Below are 18,372 nucleotides of genomic sequence, written 5' to 3'. Positions count from 1 at the left end.
TTCTGGCGCGCTCTTGCCTGCCACTTGCGGCGGTGGGAGGGGTCCCGCGGCCTCCAGAGTCCCTCTCTGCCCTCGACAGGGCACAGGCCAGCGTCGTGGCGCCTTTTCCCTGAGGGAGGACATGGGAACTTCTTCTCTGACGACATCAAGAGCAACGACCCGCCCGCCCAAAAAGAACCGAAGGAATCCCCAAGAGAACTAAAGCCCGGCACGCTGCTGTCAGGAGCAGAATTCGAAGCCCCGTCTTCGGGGGAAACTGCGGCCTAAACGCAACGCCTTGGACCGCTCAGCCATCCTGACCAAGCGGAAAGGGCCCCCTTTGGGTGGGAGTAGAAGAAAAAGCACCCACTTGTGGCACAGGTAGAAACACCACCCCAGGGCTCAGCCTCCATATGCCCCACTCCCGAAGGCACATAAACTCAAGGCTTGTCAGGGGTGGGATTCGAACTCATGGCTCCAGGGGAGACTGCGACCTGAACACAGCGCCTTAGACTGCTCGGCCACCCTGACGGCTTGTTGCAAGTCCTTCCGCTACCTGTCGGCAGAGAGGCCGACACTCAGGCATACCGGAAGTGGAGGACTGCTCAGCAACCCCTTACCTAGCAACAAGAAAAGTGCGCTCATCTCCCTCCCATCAAGTGGCAGCCAGGGAACCTCCCCCAGCACCACAGCAGGGAGAGAAGAGGCTGTGTGGGGTGGAATTTGAACCCACGTCTCGGGTGGAGACTGCAATCTTAAGGCAGCGCCTTCGATCGCTCAGCCACCCTGACTGGGAGTGATGTGCTGCTGGCGTTCTCTTGCCCGCCACTTGCAGTGGGGGAAGGGGCCCCGTGCCCACAGGAGTCCCTCTATGGCTTCGACAGGGTGTAGGCCAGTGTGATGGCGCCTTTTCCCCGAGGGAGGACGTGGGAACTTCTTCTCTGACGAGATCAACAGGAACCGCCTGCCCGCCTGAAAGAACCGAAGCAAGCCCCAAGAAAACAAAAGCCCAGCATGCTGCTGTCAGGAGTGGGATTCGAACCCACGTCTCCAGAGGAGACTGCGACCTTAACGCAGCGCCTTGGACCGCTCGGCCACCCTGACGGCTTGTGGCATGTTCCTTCACTACCTGTCTGCACAGAGGCCACCCTCAGGTGCACTGGAAGTGGAGGCCCACTGCCCGGCCCCTTACCTTGCACCAAGAAAAGGGCCCTCGGCTCCCTCCCGCCAAGCGGCAGCCAGAGAACATCCCCCGCCCTCCACGGCAGGGAGAGAAGAGGCTGTGTGGGGTGGGATTTGAACCCACGTCTCCGGGGTAGTCTGAAACCTTAATGCAGTGCCTTAGACCACTCGGCCACCCTGACTGGGGGTGGCGTGCTGCTGGAGCTCTCTTGCCCACCACTTGCAGTGGCGTCAGGGGCCCCGTGCCCACCAGAGTCCCTCTCTGGCTTTGACAGGGCACAGGCCAGCGTGGCGGCACCTTTTCCCCGAGGCCCTGGGGGAGGACGTGGGAACTCCTTCTCTGAGGAGATCAGAAGCAACTGCCCGCCCGCCTGAAGAGAACCAAAGCAAGCCCCAAGAGAGCAAGAACCCGGCATGCCGCTGTAAGGAGCGGGATTTTAACCCACTGCTCCGGAGGAGACTGCGGCCTAAACACAATGCCTTGGACCGCTCGGCCATCCTGACCAAGTGGCCAGGGCCCCCTTTGGGTGGGAGTGGAAGAAAAAGCACCTGTGTACGGCACAAGGAGAAACACCTCCCCAGGTGTCGCCCTCCACATGCCCCACTCGCAAGGGCACGGAAACTCAGGGCTTGTCAGGGGTGGGATTCGAACCCACGTCTCCGGGGGAGACTGCGACCTGAACGCAGCGCCTTAGACCGCTCGGCCACCCTGACGGCTTGCGGCAAGTCCTTCTGCTAGCTGTCGGCAGAGAGGCCAATGCTCAGGCACACTGGAAGTGGAGGCCTGCTCAGTGGCCCCTTATCTAGCACCAAGAAAAGGGCGCTCATCTCCCTCCCACAAAGCGACAGCCAGGGAACACCCCCCGCCACAATGCAAGGAGAAAAGAGGCTGTGTGGGGTGGGCTTCGAACCCATACCTCCTGGGAAGACTGCGACCTTAATGCAGCTCCTTCGATCGCTCAGCCACCCTGACCGGAAGCAGCGTGCTGCTGGCGCGCTCTTACCCGCCACTTCCGGCAGTGGGAGGGGTCCCGCGGCCTCCAGAGTCCCTCTCTGGCCTTGACAGGGCGCAGGCCAGTGTGGTGGCGCCTTTTCCCTGAGGAAGGACGTGGGAACTTCTTCTCTGACGAGATCAAGAGCAACCGCCCGCCCGGAAAGAACTGAAGGAATCCCCAAGAGAAAAAAAACCCAGCACGCTGCTGTCAGGAGTGGAATTTGAACCCCCGTCTCCGGGGGAGACTACAAGCGTAACGCAGGACCTTGGACCGCTCGGCCACCCTGACTGGGGGTGGCGTGCTGCTGGAGCTCTCTTGCCCACCACTTGCAGTGGCAGCAGTGGCCCCGTGCCCACCAGAATCCCTCTCTGGCTTCGACAGGGCGCAGACCAGCATGGCGGCGCCTTTTCCCCAAGGCCCCGGGAGAGGACGTGGGAACTCCTTCTCTGACGAGATCAGCAGCAACCGCCCGTCCGCCTGAAAGAACCGAAGCAAGCCCCAAGAAAACAAAAGCCCAGCATGCTGCTGTCAGGAGTGGGATTCGAACCCACGTCTCCAGAGGAGACTGCGACCTTAACGCAGCGCCTTGAACAGCTCGGCCACCCTGACGGCTTGTGGCATGTTCCTTCACTACCTGTCTGCACAGAGGCCAGCCTCAGGTGCACTGGAAGTGGAGGCCCACTGCCCGGCCCCTTAATTTGCACCAAGAAAAGGGCCCTCGGCTCCCTCCCGCCAAGTGGCAGCCAGAGAACATCCCCCGCCCTCCACGGCAGGGAGAGAAGAGGCTGTGTGGGATGGGATTTGAACCCACGTCTCCGGGGTAGTCTGAAACCTTAATGCAGTGCCTTAGACCACTCGGCCACCCTGACTGGGGGTGGCGTGCTGCTGGAGCTCTCTTGCCCACCACTTGCAGTGGCGTCAGGGGCCCCGTGCCCACCAGAGTCCCTCTCTGGCTTTGACAGGGCACAGGCCAGCGTGGCGGCACCTTTTCCCCGAGGCCCTGGGGGAGGACGTGGGAACTCCTTCTCTGAGGAGATCAGAAGCAACTGCCCGCCCGCCTGAAGAGAACCAAAGCAAGCCCCAAGAGAGCAAGAACCCGGCATGCCGCTGTAAGGAGCGGGATTTTAACCCACTGCTCCGGAGGAGACTGCGGCCTAAACACAATGCCTTGGACCGCTCGGCCATCCTGACCAAGTGGCCAGGGCCCACTTTGGGTGGGAGTGGAAGAAAAAGCACCTGTGTACGGCACAAGGAGAAACACCTCCCCAGGTGTCGCCCTCCACATGCCCCACTCGCGAGGGCACGGAAACTCAGGGCTTGTCAGGGGTGGGATTCGAACCCACGTCTCCGGGGGAGACTGCGACCTGAACGCAGCGCCTTAGACCGCTCGGCCACCCTGACGGCTTGCGGCAAGCCCTTCTGCTAGCTGTCGGCAGAGAGGCCAATGCTCAGGCACACTGGAAGTGGAGGCCTGCTCAGCGGCCCCTTATCTAGCACCAAGAAAAGGGCGCTCATCTCCCTCCCACAAAGCGACAGCCAGGGAACACCCCCCGCCACAATGCAGGGAGAAAAGAGGCTGTGTGGGGTGGGCTTCGAACCCATACCTCCTGGGAAGACTGTGACCTTAATGCAGCTCCTTCGATCGCTCAGCCACCCTGACCGGAAGCAGCGTGCTGCTGGCGCGCTCTTGCCCGCCACTTGCGGCAGTGGGAGGGGTCCCGCGGCCTCCAGAGTCCCTCTCTGGCCTTGACAGGGCGCAGGCCAGTGTGGTGGCGCCTTTTCCCTGAGGGAGGACATGGGAACTTCTTCTCTGACGACATCAAGAGCAACGACCCGCCCGCCCAAAAAGAACCGAAGGAATCCCCAAGAGAACTAAAGCCCGGCACGCTGCTGTCAGGAGCGGAATTCGAAGCCCCGTCTTCGGGGGAAACTGCGGCCTAAACGCAACGCCTTGGACCGCTCAGCCATCCTGACCAAGCGGAAAGGGCCCCCTTTGGGTGGGAGTAGAAGAAAAAGCACCCACTTGTGGCACAGGTAGAAACACCACCCCAGGGCTCAGCCTCCATATGCCCCACTCCCGAAGGCACATAAACTCAAGGCTTGTCAGGGGTGGGATTCGAACCCATGGCTCCAGGGGAGACTGCGACCTGAACACAGCGCCTTAGACTGCTCGGCCACCCTGACGGCTTGTTGCAAGTCCTTCCGCTAGCTGTCGGCAGAGAGGCCGACACTCAGGCATACCGGAAGTGGAGGACTGCTCAGCAACCCCTTACCTAGCAACAAGAAAAGTGCGCTCATCTCCCTCCCATCAAGTGGCAGCCAGGGAACCTCCCCCAGCACCACAGCAGGGAGAGAAGAGGCTGTGTGGGGTGGAATTTGAACCCACGTCTCGGGTGGAGACTGCCATCTTAAGGCAGCGCCTTCGATCGCTCAGCCACCCTGACTGGGAGTGATGTGCTGCTGGCGTTCTCTTGCCCGCCACTTGCAGTGCGGGAAGGGGCCCCGTGCCCACAGGAGTCCCTCTCTGGCTTCGACAGGGTGTAGGCCAGTGTGATGGCGCCCTTTCCCCGAGGGAGGACGTGGGAACTTCTTCTCTGACGAGATCAACAGGAACCGCCTGCCCGCCTGAAAGAACCGAAGCAAGCCCCAAGAATACAGAAGCCCAGCATGCTGCTGTCAGGAGTGGGATTCGAACCCACGTCTCCAGAGGAGACTGCGACCTTAACGCAGCGCCTTGGACCGCTCGGCCACCCTGACGGCTTGTGGCATGTTCCTTCACTACCTGTCTGCACAGAGGCCACCCTCAGGCGCACTGGAAGTGGAGGCCCACTGCCCGGCCCCTTACCTTGCACCAAGAAAAGGGCCCTCGGCTCCCTCCCGCCAAGCGGCAGCCAGAGAACATCCCCCGTCCTCCACGGCAGGGAGAGAAGAGGCTGTGTGGGGTGGGATTTGAACCCACGTCGCCGGGGTAGTCTGAAACCTTAATGCAGTGCCTTAGACCACTCGGCCACCCTGACTGGGGGTGGCGTGCTGCTGGAGCTCTCTTGCCCACCACTTGCAGTGGCGTCAGGGGCCCCGTGCCCACCAGAGTCCCTCTCTGGCTTTGACAGGGCACAGGCCAGCGTGGCGGCACCTTTTCCCCGAGGCCCTGGGGGAGGACGTGGGAACTCCTTCTCTGAGGAGATCAGAAGCAACTGCCCGCCCGCCTGAAGAGAAGCAAAGCAAGCCCCAAGAGAACAAGAACCCGGCATGCCGCTGTAAGGAGCGGGATTTTAACCCACTGCTCCGGAGGAGACTGCGGCCTAAACACAATGCCTTGGACCGCTCGGCCATCCTGACCAAGTGGACAGGGCCCCCTTTGGGTGGGAGTGGAAGAAAAAGCACCTGTGTACGGCACAAGGAGAAACACCTCCCCAGGTGTCGCCCTCCACATGCCCCACTCGTGAGGGCACGGAAACTCAGGGCTTGTCAGGGGTGGGATTCGAACCCACGTCTCCGGGGGAGACTGCGACCTGAACGCAGCGCCTTAGACCGTTCGGCCACCCTGACGGCTTGCGGCAAGCCCTTCTGCTAGCTGTCGGCAGAGAGGCCAATGCTCAGGCACACTGGAAGTGGAGGCCTGCTCAGCGGCCCCTTATCTAGCACCAAGAAAAGGGCGCTCATCTCCCTCCCACAAAGCGACAGCCAGGGAACACCCCCCGCCACAATGCAGGGAGAAAAGAGGCTGTGTGGGGTGGGCTTCGAACCCATACCTCCTGGGAAGACTGTGACCTTAATGCAGCTCCTTCGATCGCTCAGCCACCCTGACCGGAAGCAGCGTGCTGCTGGCGCGCTCTTGCCCGCCACTTGCGGCAGTGGGAGGGGTCCCGCGGCCTCCAGAGTCCCTCTCTGGCCTTGACAGGGCGCAGGCCAGTGTGGTGGCGCCTTTTCCCTGAGGGAGGACATGGGAACTTCTTCTCTGACGACATCAAGAGCAACGACCCGCCCGCCCAAAAAGAACCGAAGGAATCCCCAAGAGAACTAAAGCCCGGCACGCTGCTGTCAGGAGCGGAATTCGAAGCCCCGTCTTCGGGGGAAACTGCGGCCTAAACGCAACGCCTTGGACCGCTCAGCCATCCTGACCAAGCGGAAAGGGCCCCCTTTGGGTGGGAGTAGAAGAAAAAGCACCCACTTGTGGCACAGGTAGAAACACCACCCCAGGGCTCAGCCTCCATATGCCCCACTCCCGAAGGCACATAAACTCAAGGCTTGTCAGGGGTGGGATTCGAACCCATGGCTCCAGGGGAGACTGCGACCTGAACACAGCGCCTTAGACTGCTCGGCCACCCTGACGGCTTGTTGCAAGTCCTTCCGCTAGCTGTCGGCAGAGAGGCCGACACTCAGGCATACCGGAAGTGGAGGACTGCTCAGCAACCCCTTACCTAGCAACAAGAAAAGTGCGCTCATCTCCCTCCCATCAAGTGGCAGCCAGGGAACCTCCCCCAGCACCACAGCAGGGAGAGAAGAGGCTGTGTGGGGTGGAATTTGAACCCACGTCTCGGGTGGAGACTGCCATCTTAAGGCAGCGCCTTCGATCGCTCAGCCACCCTGACTGGGAGTGATGTGCTGCTGGCGTTCTCTTGCCCGCCACTTGCAGTGGGGGAAGGGGCCCCGTGCCCACAGGAGTCCCTCTCTGGCTTCGACAGGGTGTAGGCCAGTGTGATGGCGCCCTTTCCCCGAGGGAGGACGTGGGAACTTCTTCTCTGACGAGATCAACAGGAACCGCCTGCCCGCCTGAAAGAACCGAAGCAAGCCCCAAGAAAACAGAAGCCCAGCATGCTGCTGTCAGGAGTGGGATTCGAACCCACGTCTCCAGAGGAGACTGCGACCTTAACGCAGCGCCTTGGACCGCTCGGCCACCCTGACGGCTTGTGGCATGTTCCTTCACTACCTGTCTGCACAGAGGCCACCCTCAGGCGCACTGGAAGTGGAGGCCCACTGCCCGGCCCCTTACCTTGCACCAAGAAAAGGGCCCTCGGCTCCCTCCCGCCAAGCGGCAGCCAGAGAACATCCCCCGTCCTCCACGGCAGGGAGAGAAGAGACTGTGTGGGGTGGGATTTGAACCCACGTCGCCGGGGTAGTCTGAAACCTTAATGCAGTGCCTTAGACCACTCGGCCACCCTGACTGGGGGTGGCGTGCTGCTGGAGCTCTCTTGCCCACCACTTGCAGTGGCGTCAGGGGCCCCGTGCCCACCAGAGTCCCTCTCTGGCTTTGACAGGGCACAGGCCAGCGTGGCGGCACCTTTTCCCCGAGGCCCTGGGGGAGGACGTGGGAACTCCTTCTCTGAGGAGATCAGAAGCAACTGCCCGCCCGCCTGAAGAGAAGCAAAGCAAGCCCCAAGAGAACAAGAACCCGGCATGCCGCTGTAAGGAGCGGGATTTTAACCCACTGCTCCGGAGGAGACTGCGGCCTAAACACAATGCCTTGGACCGCTCGGCCATCCTGACCAAGTGGACAGGGCCCCCTTTGGGTGGGAGTGGAAGAAAAAGCACCTGTGTACGGCACAAGGAGAAACACCTCCCCAGGTGTCGCCCTCCACATGCCCCACTCGCGAGGGCACGGAAACTCAGGGCTTGTCAGGGGTGGGATTCGAACCCACGTCTCCGGGGGAGACTGCGACCTGAACGCAGCGCCTTAGACCGCTCGGCCACCCTGACGGCTTGCGGCAAGCCCTTCTGCTAGCTGTCGGCAGAGAGGCCAATGCTCAGGCACACTGGAAGTGCAGGCCTGCTCAGCGGCCCCTTATCTAGCACCAAGAAAAGGGCGCTCATCTCCCTCCCACAAAGCGACAGCCAGGGAACACCCCCCGCCACAATGCAGGGAGAAAAGAGGCTGTGTGGGGTGGGCTTCGAACCCATACCTCCTGGGAAGACTGCGACCTTAATGCAGCTCCTTCGATCGCTCAGCCACCCTGACCGGAAGCAGCGTGCTGCTGGCGCGCTCTTGCCCGCCACTTGCGGCAGTGGGAGGGGTCCCGCGGCCTCCAGAGTCCCTCTCTGGCCTTGACAGGGCGCAGGCCAGTGTGGTGGCGCCTTTTCCCTGAGGGAGGACATGGGAACTTCTTCTCTGACGACATCAAGAGCAACGACCCGCCCGCCCAAAAAGAACCGAAGGAATCCCCAAGAGAACTAAAGCCCGGCACGCTGCTGTCAGGAGCGGAATTCGAAGCCCCGTCTTCGGGGGAAACTGCGGCCTAAACGCAACGCCTTGGACCGCTCAGCCATCCTGACCAAGCGGAAAGGGCCCCCTTTGGGTGGGAGTAGAAGAAAAAGCACCCACTTGTGGCACAGGTAGAAACACCACCCCAGGGCTCAGCCTCCATATGCCCCACTCCCGAAGGCACATAAACTCAAGGCTTGTCAGGGGTGGGATTCGAACCCATGGCTCCAGGGGAGACTGCGACCTGAACACAGCGCCTTAGACTGCTCGGCCACCCTGACGGCTTGTTGCAAGTCCTTCCGCTACCTGTCGGCAGAGAGGCCGACACTCAGGCATACCGGAAGTGGAGGACTGCTCAGCAACCCCTTACCTAGCAACAAGAAAAGTGCGCTCATCTCCCTCCCATCAAGTGGCAGCCAGGGAACCTCCCCCAGCACCACAGCAGGGAGAGAAGAGGCTGTGTGGGGTGGAATTTGAACCCACGTCTCGGGTGGAGACTGCCATCTTAAGGCAGCGCCTTCGATCGCTCAGCCACCCTGACTGGGAGTGATGTGCTGCTGGCGTTCTCTTGCCCGCCACTTGCAGTGGGGGAAGGGGCCCCGTGCCCACAGGAGTCCCTCTCTGGCTTCGACAGGGTGTAGGCCAGTGTGATGGCGCCCTTTCCCCGAGGGAGGACGTGGGAACTTCTTCTCTGACGAGATCAACAGGAACCGCCTGCCCGCCTGAAAGAACCGAAGCAAGCCCCAAGAAAACAGAAGCCCAGCATGCTGCTGTCAGGAGTGGGATTCGAACCCACGTCTCCAGAGGAGACTGCGACCTTAACGCAGCGCCTTGGACCGCTCGGCCACCCTGACGGCTTGTGGCATGTTCCTTCACTACCTGTCTGCACAGAGGCCACCCTCAGGCGCACTGGAAGTGGAGGCCCACTGCCCGGCCCCTTACCTTGCACCAAGAAAAGGGCCCTCGGCTCCCTCCCGCCAAGCGGCAGCAAGAGAACATCCCCCGCCCTCCACGGCAGGGAGAGAAGAGGCTGTGTGGGGTGGGATTTGAACCCACGTCTCCGGGGTAGTCTGAAACCTTAATGCAGTGCCTTAGACCACTCGGCCACCCTGACTGGGGGTGGCGTGCTGCTGGAGCTCTCTTGCCCACCACTTGCAGTGGCGTCAGGGGCCCCGTGCCCACCAGAGTCCCTCTCTGGCTTTGACAGGGCACAGGCCAGCGTGGCGGCACCTTTTCCCTGAGGCCCTGGGGGAGGACGTGGGAACTCCTTCTCTGAGGAGATCAGAAGCAAGTGCCCGCCCGCCTGAAGAGAAGCAAAGCAAGCCCCAAGAGAACAAGAACCCGGCATGCCGCTGTAAGGAGCGGGATTTTAACCCACTGCTCCGGAGGAGACTGCGGCCTAAACACAATGCCTTGGACCGCTCGGCCATCCTGACCAAGTGGACAGGGCCCCCTTTGGGTGGGAGTGGAAGAAAAAGCACCTGTGTACGGCACAAGGAGAAACACCTCCCCAGGTGTCGCCCTCCACATGCCCCACTCGCGAGGGCACGGAAACTCAGGGCTTGTCAGGGGTGGGATTCGAACCCACGTCTCCGGGGGAGACTGCGACCTGAACGCAGCGCCTTAGACCGCTCGGCCACCCTGACGGCTTGCGGCAAGTCCTTCTGCTAGCTGTCGGCAGAGAGGCCAATGCTCAGGCACACTGGAAGTGGAGGCCTGCTCAGCGGCCCCTTATCTAGCACCAAGAAAAGGGCGCTCATCTCCCTCCCACAAAGCGACAGCCAGGGAACACCCCCCGCCACAATGCAGGGAGAAAAGAGGCTGTGTGGGGTGGGCTTCGAACCCATACCTCCTGGGAAGACTGCGACCTTAATGCAGCTCCTTCGATCGCTCAGCCACCCTGACCGGAAGCAGCGTGCTGCTGGCGCGCTCTTGCCCGCCACTTGCGGCAGTGGGAGGGGTCCCGCGGCCTCCAGAGTCCCTCTCTGGCCTTGACAGGGCGCAGGCCAGTGTGGTGGCGCATTTTCCCTGAGGGAGGACATGGGAACTTCTTCTCTGACGACATCAAGAGCAACGACCCGCCCGCCCAAAAAGAACCGAAGGAATCCTCAAGAGAACTAAAGCCCGGCACGCTGCTGTCAGGAGCGGAATTTGAAGCCCCGTCTTCGGGGGAAACTGCGGCCTAAACGCAACGCCTTGGACCGCTCAGCCATCCTGACCAAGCGGAAAGGGCCCCCTTTGGGTGGGAGTAGAAGAAAAAGCACCCACTTGTGGCACAGGTAGAAACACCACCCCAGGGCTCAGCCTCCATATGCCCCACTCCCGAAGGCACATAAACTCAAGGCTTGTCAGGGGTGGATTCGAACCCATGGCTCCAGGGGAGACTGCGACCTGAACACAGCGCCTTAGACTGCTCGGCCACCCTGACGGCTTGTTGCAAGTCCTTCCGCTAGCTGTCGGCAGAGAGGCCGACACTCAGGCATACCGGAAGTGGAGGACTGCTCAGCAACCCCTTACCTAGCAACAAGAAAAGTGCGCTCATCTCCCTCCCATCAAGTGGCAGCCAGGGAACCTCCCCCAGCACCACAGCAGGGAGAGAAGAGGCTGTGTGGGGTGGAATTTGAACCCACGTCTCGGGTGGAGACTGCAATCTTAAGGCAGCGCCTTCGATCGCTCAGCCACCCTGACCGGGAGTGATGTGCTGCTGGCGTTCTCTTGCCCGCCACTTGCAGTGGGGGAAGGGGCCCCGTGCCCACAGGAGTCCCTCTCTGGCTTCGACAGGGTGTAGGCCAGTGTGATGGCGCCTTTTCCCCGAGGGAGGACGTGGGAACTTCTTCTCTGACGAGATCAACAGGAACCGCCTGCCCGCCTGAAAGAACCGAAGCAAGCCCCAAGAAAACAAAAGCCCAGCATGCTGCTGTCAGGAGTGGGATTCGAACCCACGTCTCCAGAGGAGACTGCGACCTTAACGCAGCGCCTTGGACCGCTCGGCCACCCTGACGGCTTGTGGCATGTTCCTTCACTACCTGTCTGCACAGAGGCCACCCTCAGGCGCACTGGAAGTGGAGGCCCACTGCCCGGCCCCTTACCTTGCACCAAGAAAAGGGCCCTCGGCTCCCTCCCGCCAAGCGGCAGCCAGAGAACATCCCCCGCCCTCCACGGCAGGGAGAGAAGAGGCTGTGTGGGGTGGGATTTGAACCCACGTCTCCGGGGTAGTCTGAAACCTTAATGCAGTGCCTTAGACCACTCGGCCACCCTGACTGGGGGTGGCGTGCTGCTGGAGCTCTCTTGCCCACCACTTGCAGTGGCGTCAGGGGCCCCGTGCCCACCAGAGTCCCTCTCTGGCTTTGACAGGGCACAGGCCAGCGTGGCGGCACCTTTTCCCCGAGGCCCTGGGGGAGGACGTGGGAACTCCTTCTCTGAGGAGATCAGAAGCAACTGCCCGCCCGCCTGAAGAGAAGCAAAGCAAGCCCCAAGAGAACAAGAACCCGGCATGCCGCTGTAAGGAGCGGGATTTTAACCCACTGCTCCGGAGGAGACTGCGGCCTAAACACAATGCCTTGGACCGCTCGGCCATCCTGACCAAGTGGACAGGGCCCCCTTTGGGTGGGAGTGGAAGAAAAAGCACCTGTGTACGGCACAAGGAGAAACACCTCCCCAGGTGTCGCCCTCCACATGCCCCACTCGCGAGGGCACGGAAACTCAGGGCTTGTCAGGGGTGGGATTCGAACCCACGTCTCCGGGGGAGACTGCGACCTGAACGCAGCGCCTTAGACCGCTCGGCCACCCTGACGGCTTGTGGCAAGTCCTTCTGCTAGCTGTCGGCAGAGAGGCCAATGCTCAGTCAAACTGGAAGTGGAGGCCTGCTCAGTGGCCCCTTATCTAGCACCAAGAAAAGGGCGCTCATCTCCCTCCCACAAAGCGACAGCCAGGGAACACCCCCCGCCACAATGCAGGGAGAAAAGAGGCTGTGTGGGGTGGGCTTCGAACCCATACCTCCTGGGAAGACTGCGACCTTAATGCAGCTCCTTCGATCGCTCAGCCACCCTGACCGGAAGCAGCGTGCTGCTGGCGCGCTCTTACCCGCCACTTCCGGCAGTGGGAGGGGTCCCGCGGCCTCCAGAGTCCCTCTCTGGCCTTGACAGGGCGCAGGCCAGTGTGGTGGCGCCTTTTCCCTGAGGAAGGACGTGGGAACTTCTTCTCTGACGAGATCAAGAGCAACCGCCCGCCCGGAAAGAACTGAAGGAATCCCCAAGGGAAAAAAAACCCAGCACGCTGCTGTCAGGAGTGGAATTTGAACCCCCGTCTCCGGGGGAGACTACAAGCGTAACGCAGGACCTTGGACCGCTCGGCCACCCTGACTGGGGGTGGCGTGCTGCTGGAGCTCTCTTGCCCACCACTTGCAGTGGCAGCAGTGGCCCCGTGCCCACCAGAATCCCTCTCTGGCTTCGACAGGGCGCAGACCAGCATGGCGGCACCTTTTCCCCAAGGCCCTGGGGGAGGACGTGGGAACTCCTTCTCTGAGGAGATCAGAAGCAACTGCCCGCCCGCCTGAAGAGAAGCAAAGCAAGCCCCAAGAGAACAAGAACCCGGCATGCCGCTGTAAGGAGCGGGATTTTAACCCACTGCTCCGGAGGAGACTGCGGCCTAAACACAATGCCTTGGACCGCTCGGCCATCCTGACCAAGTGGACAGGGCCCCCTTTGGGTGGGAGTGGAAGAAAAAGCACCTGTGTACGGCACAAGGAGAAACACCTCCCCAGGTGTCGCCCTCCACATGCCCCACTCGTGAGGGCACGGAAACTCAGGGCTTGTCAGGGGTGGGATTCGAACCCACGTCTCCGGGGGAGACTGCGACCTGAACGCAGCGCCTTAGACCGTTCGGCCACCCTGACGGCTTGCGGCAAGCCCTTCTGCTAGCTGTCGGCAGAGAGGCCAATGCTCAGGCACACTGGAAGTGGAGGCCTGCTCAGCGGCCCCTTATCTAGCACCAAGAAAAGGGCGCTCATCTCCCTCCCACAAAGCGACAGCCAGGGAACACCCCCCGCCACAATGCAGGGAGAAAAGAGGCTGTGTGGGGTGGGCTTCGAACCCATACCTCCTGGGAAGACTGCGACCTTAATGCAGCTCCTTCGATCGCTCAGCCACCCTGACTGGAAGCAGCGTGCTGCTGGCGCGCTCTTGCCCGCCACTTGCGGCAGTGGGAGGGGTCCCGCGGCCTCCAGAGTCCCTCTCTGGCCTTGACAGGGCGCAGGCCAGTGTGGTGGCGCCTTTTCCCTGAGGGAGGACATGGGAACTTCTTCTCTGACGACATCAAGAGCAACGACCCGCCCGCCCAAAAAGAACCGAAGGAATCCTCAAGAGAACTAAAGCCCGGCACGCTGCTGTCAGGAGCGGAATTCGAAGCCCCGTCTTCGGGGGAAACTGCGGCCTAAACGCAACGCCTTGGACCGCTCAGCCATCCTGACCAAGCGGAAAGGGCCCCCTTTGGGTGGGAGTAGAAGAAAAAGCACCCACTTGTGGCACAGGTAGAAACACCACCCCAGGGCTCAGCCTCCATATGCCCCACTCCCGAAGGCACATAAACTCAAGGCTTGTCAGGGGTGGGATTCGAACCCATGGCTCCAGGGGAGACTGCGACCTGAACACAGCGCCTTAGACTGCTCGGCCACCCTGACGGCTTGTTGCAAGTCCTTCCGCTACCTGTCGGCAGAGAGGCCGACACTCAGGCATACCGGAAGTGGAGGACTGCTCAGCAACCCCTTACCTAGCAACAAGAAAAGTGCGCTCATCTCCTTCCCATCAAGTGGCAGCCAGGGAACCTCCCCCAGCACCACAGCAGGGAGAGAAGAGGCTGTGTGGGGTGGAATTTGAACCCACGTCTCGGGTGGAGACTGCAATTTTAAGGCAGCGCCTTCGATCGCTCAGCCACCCTGACCGGGAGTGATGTGCTGCTGGCGTTCTCTTGCCCGCCACTTGCAGTGGGGGAAGGGGCCCCGTGCCCACAGGAGTCCCTCTCTGGCTTCGACAGGGTGTAGGCCAGTGTGATGGCGCCTTTTCCCCGAGGGAGGACGTGGGAACTTCTTCTCTGACGAGATCAACAGGAACCGCCTGCCCGCCTGAAAGAACCGAAGCAAGCCCCAAGAAAACAGAAGCCCAGCATGCTGCTGTCAGGAGTGGGATTCGAACCCACGTCTCCAGAGGAGACTGCGACCTTAACGCAGCGCCTTGGACCGCTCGGCCACCCTGACGGCTTGTGGCATGTTCCTTCACTACCTGTCTGCACAGAGGCCATCCTCAGGCGCACTGGAAGTGGAGGCCCACTGCCCGGCCCCTTACCTTGCACCAAGAAAAGGGCCCTCGGCTCCCTCCTGCCAAGCGGCAGCCAGAGAACATCCCCCGCCCTCCACGGCAGGGAGAGAAGAGGCTGTGTGGGGTGGGATTTGAACCCACATCTCCGGGGTAGTCTGAAACCTTAATGCAGTGCCTTAGACCACTCGGCCACCCTGACTGTGGGTGGCGTGCTGCTGGAGCTCTCTTGCCCACCACTTGCAGTGGCGTCAGGGGCCCCGTGCCCACCAGAGTCCCTCTCTGGCTTTGACAGGGCACAGGCCAGCGTGGCGGCACCTTTTCCCCGAGGCCCTGGGGGAGGACGTGGGAACTCCTTCTCTGAGGAGATCAGAAGCAACTGCCCGCCCGCCTGAAGAGAAGCAAAGCAAGCCCCAAGAGAACAAGAACCCGGCATGCCGCTGTAAGGAGCGGGATTTTAACCCACTGCTCCGGAGGAGACTGCGGCCTAAACACAATGCCTTGGACCGCTCGGCCATCCTGACCAAGTGGACAGGGCCCCCTTTGGGTGGGAGTGGAAGAAAAAGCACCTGTGTACGGCACAAGGAGAAACACCTCCCCAGGTGTCGCCCTCCACATGCCCCACTCGCGAGGGCACGGAAACTCAGGGCTTGTCAGGGGTGGGATTCGAACCCACGTCTCCGGGGGAGACTGCGACCTGAACGCAGCGCCTTCGACCGCTCAGCTACCCTGACTGGGAGTGATGTGCTGCTGGCGTTCTCTTGCCCACCACTTGCAGTGGGGGAAGGGGCCCCGTGCCCACAGGAGTCCCTCTCTGGCTTCGACAGGGTGTAGGCCAGTGTGGCGGCGCCTTTTCCCCGAGGCCCCCGGGGGCGGACGTTGGAGCTCCATCTCTGACGATATAAGAAGCAACCGCTCGCCTGCCCGGAAAGAACCAATGCAAACCCCAAGAGAACAAAAGCCCGGCATGCCACTGACAGTAGTGAGATTCTAATCCGCATCTCCGGAGGAGACTGCAGCCTAAACGCAGCACTTTGGAGAGCTCAGCCATCCTGACGAAGCAAAGAGGGCCCCCTTTGGGTGGGAGTAGAAGAAAAAGCACCTGCGTGCGGCAGAGGTAGAAACGCTACCCCAGTACTCTCCCTCCATGGAGCCCAGTCCCAAGGGGACGGAAACTCAGGGTTGGGATTCGAACCCACGTCTCCGGGGGAGACTGCAGCCTGAACTCTGCGCCTTAGACCGCTCGGCCACCCTGACGGCTTGCGGCAAGTCCTTCTGCTAGCTGTCGGCAGAGAGGCCAACGCTCAGGCACACTGGAAGTGGAAGCCTGCTCAGCGGCCCCTTATCTAGCACCAAAAAAAGGTGCTCATATCCCTCTGATGAAACGGGAATGCCCCTACCCCCACATCAGGGATATAAGAGACTGTGGGCGGTGGGACTCGAACCCACGTCTCCGGTGGAGACTGCGACCTTAACGCAGCACCTTGGACCCCTCGGCCACCCTGACAGGGGCGGCGTGCTGCCCGTACTCTCTTGCCCGCCACTTGCAGTGGGAGTAGGGGCCCCGTATACACAAGAGTCCCTCTCTGGCTTCCACAGAGTGCAGGCCAGCGTGGTGGCACCTTTTCCCTGAGGGAGGACGTGGGAACATCTTCTCTGATGAGATCAACAGTAACCGTCTGCCCGCCTGAAAGAACCGAAGTAAGCCTCAAGAGAACAAAAGCCCAGCATGCTGCTGTCAGGAGTGGGATTCGAACCCACGTCTCCGGGGGAGACTGCGACCTTAACGCAGCACCTTGGACCGCTCAGCCAGCCTGACCAAGCAAAGAGGGCCCCCTTTGGGTGGGAGTAGAAGGAAAAGCACCTGCATGTGGCACAGGGAGAAACACCATCCTAGACCTCTCCCTCTACGGGGCCCAGTCCCGAGGGGACGGAAACTCACGGCTTGTCAGGGGTGGGTTTCAAACCCACATCTCCGGGGTAGTCTGCAACCTTAACGCAGTGCCTTGGACCAGTCGGTCACCCTGACGTCTTATGGCATATTTCCTCCGCTACCTGTCTGCAGAGAGGCCACCCTCAGGTGTACTGTAAGTTGAGGCCCGCTCCCGTGGCCCCTTACCTAGCATCAAGAAAAGGGCCCTCGTCTCCCTCCCACCAAAAGGCGGCCAGGGAACGCCTCCCGCCACGGGAGGCAAAGAAGAAGCTGTCAGGGGTGGGATTCGAACCCACGTGACCGGGGGAGACTGCGAACTTAACGCAGCGCCTTGGACTGCTCAGCCACCCTGACTGGGGATGGTGTGCTGCTGGAGCTCTCTTGCCCACCACTTGCAGAGGCGGCAGTGGCCACGTGCCCATCAGAGTCCCTCTCTGGCTTTGACAGGGCGCAGGCCAGCGTGGCGGCGCCTTTTCCCCGAGGCCCCGGGGGAGGACATGGGAACTCCTTCTCTGACGAGATCAGCAGCAACCGCCCGTCCACCTGAATAGAACCAAAGCCAACCCCAAGAGAACAAGAGCCCGGCATGCTGCTGTAAGGAGTGGGATTTGAACCCACTGCTCCGGAGGAGACTGCGGCCTAAACACAACGCCTTGGACCACTCGGCCATCCTGTCCAAGTGGACATGCCCCCTTTGGGTGGGAGTAGAAGAATAAGCACCCGCATACGGCACAAGGAGAAACACCTCCCCAGGTCTTGCCCTCCACACGCCCCACTCACAAGGGCATGGAAACTCAGGGCTTGTCAGGGGTGGGATTCGAACCCACATCTTCGGGGGGAGACTGCGACCAGAATGCAGCTCCTTAGACTGCTCAGCCACCCTGACGGCTTGTGGCAAGGCCTTCCGCTAGCTGTCAGCAGAGAGGCCAAAGCTCAGGCACAGTGGAAGTGGAGGCCTGCTCAGCGGCCCCTTATCTAGCACCAAGAAAAGGGTGCTCATCTCCCTCTCACTAAACGGCAGCCAGGGAACACCCCCCCTCCCACGGCAGGAAGAGAAGAGGCTGTGTGGGGTGGGCTTCGAACTTACGCCTCCTGGGGAGACTGTGACCTGAACGCACTGCCTTAGACCGCTCGGCCTCCCTGACGGCCTGCAGCAGATCCCTCCACTAACTGTCAGTGGAGCGGCCAACGCTCAGGCATACTGGAAGTCCCGGCCCACTCAGCGGCCCCTTACCTAGCACCAAAAAAAGGGGCCTAGTCTCCCTCCCACCAAAAGGCGGGCAGGGAATGCCTCCCTCCATGGCAGGCAAAGAAGAGGTTGTGTGGGATAGGAATTGAACCCATGTCTCCTTGGGAGACTGTGACGTTTACGCAGCGCCTTAGACTGCTCGGCCACCCTGATGGCTTGTGGCAAGTCCTTCCAGTAGCTGTCGGCAGAGAGGCCAGCACTCAAGCGCACTGGAAGTGGAGGCCCGCTCAGCAGCCCCTTACCTAGCACCAAAAAAGGGGCGCTCATCTCCCTCCCGCGAAGCGGCAGCCAGGGAACGCCCCCCCCCCCCGCCATGATAGGGAGAGAAGAGGCTGTGTCGGGTGGGATTCAAACCCACATCTCCGGGGGAGACTGTGACCTTAACGCAGCGCCTTGGATCGCTCGGCCACCTTGACGGGGGTGGCATGCTGACCGTGCTCTCTTGCCTGCCACTTGCAGCGGCAGGCCAGTGTGGCGACACCTTTCACTGAGGCCCCCAGGGAGGATGTGAGAACTTCTCCTCTGAT

General features: G+C 61.4%; 20 non-coding genes across 20 annotated transcripts; all 20 read right to left on the bottom strand.

Annotated features, from left to right (window-relative positions):
• Positions 1–1,000: 1,000 nt before the first annotated feature.
• Positions 1,001–1,083, bottom strand: TRNAL-AAG. Its single transcript has one exon. It is a non-coding gene; the product is annotated as a tRNA-Leu (tRNA).
• Positions 1,084–1,792: 709 nt separating this feature from the next.
• On the bottom strand, positions 1,793–1,875 carry TRNAL-CAG. Its single transcript has one exon. It is a non-coding gene; the product is annotated as a tRNA-Leu (tRNA).
• An 807-nt stretch (positions 1,876–2,682) lies between these two features.
• TRNAL-AAG lies at positions 2,683–2,765 on the bottom strand. The gene has a single exon. It is a non-coding gene; the product is annotated as a tRNA-Leu (tRNA).
• A 709-nt stretch (positions 2,766–3,474) lies between these two features.
• On the bottom strand, positions 3,475–3,557 carry TRNAL-CAG. Its single transcript has one exon. It is a non-coding gene; the product is annotated as a tRNA-Leu (tRNA).
• A 700-nt stretch (positions 3,558–4,257) lies between these two features.
• On the bottom strand, positions 4,258–4,340 carry TRNAL-CAG. The gene has a single exon. It is a non-coding gene; the product is annotated as a tRNA-Leu (tRNA).
• A 490-nt stretch (positions 4,341–4,830) lies between these two features.
• TRNAL-AAG lies at positions 4,831–4,913 on the bottom strand. Its single transcript has one exon. It is a non-coding gene; the product is annotated as a tRNA-Leu (tRNA).
• Positions 4,914–5,622: 709 nt separating this feature from the next.
• TRNAL-CAG lies at positions 5,623–5,705 on the bottom strand. The gene has a single exon. It is a non-coding gene; the product is annotated as a tRNA-Leu (tRNA).
• Positions 5,706–6,405: 700 nt separating this feature from the next.
• Positions 6,406–6,488, bottom strand: TRNAL-CAG. Its single transcript has one exon. It is a non-coding gene; the product is annotated as a tRNA-Leu (tRNA).
• A 490-nt stretch (positions 6,489–6,978) lies between these two features.
• TRNAL-AAG lies at positions 6,979–7,061 on the bottom strand. The gene has a single exon. It is a non-coding gene; the product is annotated as a tRNA-Leu (tRNA).
• Positions 7,062–7,770: 709 nt separating this feature from the next.
• Positions 7,771–7,853, bottom strand: TRNAL-CAG. The gene has a single exon. It is a non-coding gene; the product is annotated as a tRNA-Leu (tRNA).
• Positions 7,854–8,553: 700 nt separating this feature from the next.
• Positions 8,554–8,636, bottom strand: TRNAL-CAG. Its single transcript has one exon. It is a non-coding gene; the product is annotated as a tRNA-Leu (tRNA).
• A 490-nt stretch (positions 8,637–9,126) lies between these two features.
• Positions 9,127–9,209, bottom strand: TRNAL-AAG. The gene has a single exon. It is a non-coding gene; the product is annotated as a tRNA-Leu (tRNA).
• Positions 9,210–9,918: 709 nt separating this feature from the next.
• Positions 9,919–10,001, bottom strand: TRNAL-CAG. The gene has a single exon. It is a non-coding gene; the product is annotated as a tRNA-Leu (tRNA).
• Positions 10,002–11,273: 1,272 nt separating this feature from the next.
• On the bottom strand, positions 11,274–11,356 carry TRNAL-AAG. The gene has a single exon. It is a non-coding gene; the product is annotated as a tRNA-Leu (tRNA).
• A 709-nt stretch (positions 11,357–12,065) lies between these two features.
• On the bottom strand, positions 12,066–12,148 carry TRNAL-CAG. Its single transcript has one exon. It is a non-coding gene; the product is annotated as a tRNA-Leu (tRNA).
• A 1,018-nt stretch (positions 12,149–13,166) lies between these two features.
• Positions 13,167–13,249, bottom strand: TRNAL-CAG. The gene has a single exon. It is a non-coding gene; the product is annotated as a tRNA-Leu (tRNA).
• Positions 13,250–13,949: 700 nt separating this feature from the next.
• On the bottom strand, positions 13,950–14,032 carry TRNAL-CAG. Its single transcript has one exon. It is a non-coding gene; the product is annotated as a tRNA-Leu (tRNA).
• A 490-nt stretch (positions 14,033–14,522) lies between these two features.
• TRNAL-AAG lies at positions 14,523–14,605 on the bottom strand. The gene has a single exon. It is a non-coding gene; the product is annotated as a tRNA-Leu (tRNA).
• Positions 14,606–15,314: 709 nt separating this feature from the next.
• Positions 15,315–15,397, bottom strand: TRNAL-CAG. The gene has a single exon. It is a non-coding gene; the product is annotated as a tRNA-Leu (tRNA).
• Positions 15,398–16,399: 1,002 nt separating this feature from the next.
• Positions 16,400–16,482, bottom strand: TRNAL-AAG. The gene has a single exon. It is a non-coding gene; the product is annotated as a tRNA-Leu (tRNA).
• Positions 16,483–18,372: the final 1,890 nt, after the last annotated feature.

The sequence above is a fragment of the Dermochelys coriacea genome, chromosome 3 (genome assembly GCF_009764565.3).
Source record: "Dermochelys coriacea isolate rDerCor1 chromosome 3, rDerCor1.pri.v4, whole genome shotgun sequence".
In the NCBI taxonomy this organism is placed as follows: Eukaryota; Metazoa; Chordata; order Testudines; family Dermochelyidae; genus Dermochelys; species Dermochelys coriacea.
Note: the sequence above shows the minus strand (reverse complement) of the source record. Positions and strands in the feature narration are given on the sequence as shown.